The sequence below is a fragment of the Pteropus medius genome, unplaced genomic scaffold (assembly GCF_902729225.1).
Source record: "Pteropus medius unplaced genomic scaffold, Ma_sr-lr_union100, whole genome shotgun sequence".
NCBI classification, from domain to species: Eukaryota; Metazoa; Chordata; class Mammalia; order Chiroptera; family Pteropodidae; genus Pteropus; species Pteropus medius.
This window is the reverse complement of record NW_024349803.1, coordinates 22,904,000-22,906,934: the sequence shown is the minus strand read 5'-3', so window position 1 is coordinate 22,906,934 and position 2,935 is coordinate 22,904,000. Positions and strand designations below refer to the sequence as shown.

At 58.4% G+C, this 2,935-nt stretch overlaps 1 protein-coding gene across 9 annotated transcripts in view; it reads left to right on the top strand.

The window, feature by feature from the left end:
• Window positions 1-2,552: 2,552 nt before the first annotated feature.
• Window positions 2,553-2,935, top strand: part of ITPR1 (inositol 1,4,5-trisphosphate receptor type 1) — a 292,239-nt gene continuing 291,856 nt past the window's right edge. For all 9 annotated transcript variants that reach the window (XM_039837946.1, XM_039837937.1, XM_039837945.1 and 6 more), the window contains exon 1: window positions 2,553-2,796. The gene's annotated coding sequence lies outside the window, so the exon portion shown is untranslated. The remainder of the gene's footprint in view (window positions 2,797-2,935) is intronic.

Below are 2,935 nucleotides of genomic sequence, written 5' to 3'. Positions count from 1 at the left end.
TGTATACACACAGGTGGAGGAAACAGCCTATGATGAGTGGGCTATGAGACTTGCGTGCTCGAAAAACATGTCCACCTAGCCTGCCATATGTGCGGCACACCTCCTATTAAAACGCTTCTTTTAAACAAATGGTTCCCCCCGCCCCCGTCCCCCATGTCTACTAGGATATGCAGACAGAGGACTCAGGCTTGCTGGACGGGGGAGGTAGAGAATACAGGCATGCATAAAGCACAGTCCCCACCCTCTGTGAGGACAGGCGGGGCGGGGAGAATGTGTGCTGTGGAAGGGGGACAGTGGATAAAGCAGCTAAGGGTCAAGTGTCCCTTGAGCGGTGAGGGGGGACATCACCCCACTCTTGCTCTTGAGCAACACCAGGTCGTCTTCAGAAAACCCACTCGCAAATCCCCTCGCGTTTCTGAGGTAAGCCCCTGAAATACTTACTCTTTCCTATTTACCAGATACACTGTTGTTGAATTTGTTTGACAGGTAGAGCCCCCAACCCTTTAGAAAGGGTTTGTTTTCATGGGGGAAAAGAAGAGAGGCGACTGAGCGGAAAGGTGTGGACCCTGTTGTGACAAGATGGGGTTTCTTGATGATGGAGGGTGGCAGCTTGAGGCCTCAGGCGGGAGTGCCCAGTAACCGGGGGACAGTGCTGAAAGAGAGGACGGGACGGGCGAACACAAAGGACAGGAACTCTGTCTTCCACGGAGCTTTGCCTGTCCCTGGACTGGCATTTAATGCTTATTCGGGCAGATATGTACCATGCAGATGTGTCACTTGGGGAGGCTGCGGAGGGTAGCAGGTGAGGTCTGGGGGTTGGGAGTAAGACTGCCTGTGCAACTTGGGGGAAGTGACTTAACCTCTCTGTGCCTCAATTTTCCCATAATTAAAAAAAAAAAGAGTTATTAGTAAGTTTTGATGAGATAAGGTACATAAAGAGCTCAGAATATTGTCTGGCACAAGGCATGTCCCCAGTAAATGTCAGTTATTATTGTCGGCATTATCATGTTAGTAATAGTTATTAGCTGTGGTGCTCCTTTAATTGATTCCAGAAGTTTTACAGGACTGTTGACGCCATGTCAAGCAATCCTGAAAGTGGAAAGGAGTCACATTCAAGTGTTTTTCTCCCATGATGGCAAAACTGGGACAAAGAGATGACAATGACTTGCCTAAGGGCTCAGAGGCTGCTTCTAAAATGGGGAGGCTGCTTAAGGCAGTGGTGATGGATTTCCCCAAAGGCAGAGACTTGCAAGCTGGGACTGGAAACCAGGCCGCACTCCTTAATTCACGGTGTCATCCTGGGAAATCGGGTAATTTCTGAGCCCTCGGGTGTGCACCTATCACACAGGGGTAAAAAATAGGCCTAGAGTTGTTAAAACTCAGTAACACGACGCATGACAGGTGCATGCGGTCTGGGCTCAGTAAAAATCAGTCTCCTCAATTATTACTGCTACCGTTGTTGAGGCAGACAGTGCCCATCTGGGGTGCCGAGATGCCTGTTGGCTCGCCATCGTGCCCCAGCGCCCGGCGCCCAGCAGACACTCGGGAAATGTTTGCGGAGCGAATGCCCATCATCTAAGGAAGGGAGCTCAGCTCTGCGCTCCTTCCAGAAGCCGAGCCCGAGGCAGCCCGTCGCCGGGAGCGCAGGCACTTCTCTGCAGTGGGCTGAAACCCACCTGGTGCCCGACGCCCCTGCGGGGGCTGCGCGAGGGCGCCCCGCCGGGGCGCGCACGCCGTGCGGACGGCTCTCTCCTGAGCCCTGTTTTTCTGGTTTGCGGTTTATTTACTTAAGCATTTACAGCTCCCGGGAGCAGAGGGGCTGCCTGAAGCAGGGTCAGGACCGAGGTCGCGGTCTGTGTTTACACTCTGCCTCCCCATCTCAGCGCTGACAAGTCACAATACGGCTGCTCCGGTTGCGCGCGGGAGCGGGGGGCTCGCGCTGTCCACCCGCTGCCAGGCGAGGAGGGCACGCGCGGTCCGGGCCAGGGACGTGCTCCTGAGCCTGGGGCCCCGCTTGCGTGGACCGCGCTCCCAGGACTTAGTTTTCTGTGCAAACCCGAGCAGATTAAATAAAGACAACCTCGCACTTCTAATCCTTGACCGCAAACACTGCCGTTTCGGTTCCCCGAATTTCTGAAATTCTTGGCTCGGGACTCCAGGCGGGGAGGAGGAGGGTGCCAGCCTGTAAAAACTTCCAAAGCAGAAATCCGAGCCGCTCCCGCCCCCGGCTCCCAGCGACACCTGGACTCAAGGGAAGGGGAGCAACTGGAGGAGGAGGGGCGTCCCCACGGGTAGGGGCGCCCCCCAGGGGTGGCTCTGGGTGGTGGGTCCCAAGCCTGGCCAGCTCAGGACTAGCAGCCGAGTTCAGAGCCGGGACGCCCCCCCCTCCGCCCCCGCCCGTGTCTATTTAGAGCCCGGCCCCGAGCCCAAGGGATTCTGGGACATGTAGTCCGCCCCGCCGCCCCGGGCGCCGCCGCGACCCCGGCCACGGACTACATTGCCCAGGGAGCCACGCGGCCTATATAAGGCACCAGGAGCCGCGTCCAAGTGCAGTAACCATGTGGCTGTGCTGCTGAGGCGCGTCCTCGGGCTCGCGGGGCGGGAGGCGAGGAGGAGGTGGTGCCGGAGGAGGAGGCGGAGGGCGGAGAGCGAAGCCACGCCGAGAGGTGGTGTGGGCGCTCCGCTCCCAGCCTAACGGAACGAGCTCCCACTTCGCGAGCATGGGACGACACAGCGGCCGCTGAGCCCCCTCCGCGCCCTGCTCCCGCATACCGGCGCGGCTCCCCGGGCACCAAGGTAGCGGCTGCGGCCGGGCGGAGGGCGCGGGGAGTTGGTGCTGTCCCCCCCGCCCCCCGAAGCACAAGTTTTTGCCCCGCTCTTTGGGAGTTCTCGGTGGATTTGCAAGCGCTTGCATGCATTGGGGGTTCTTCTGCTG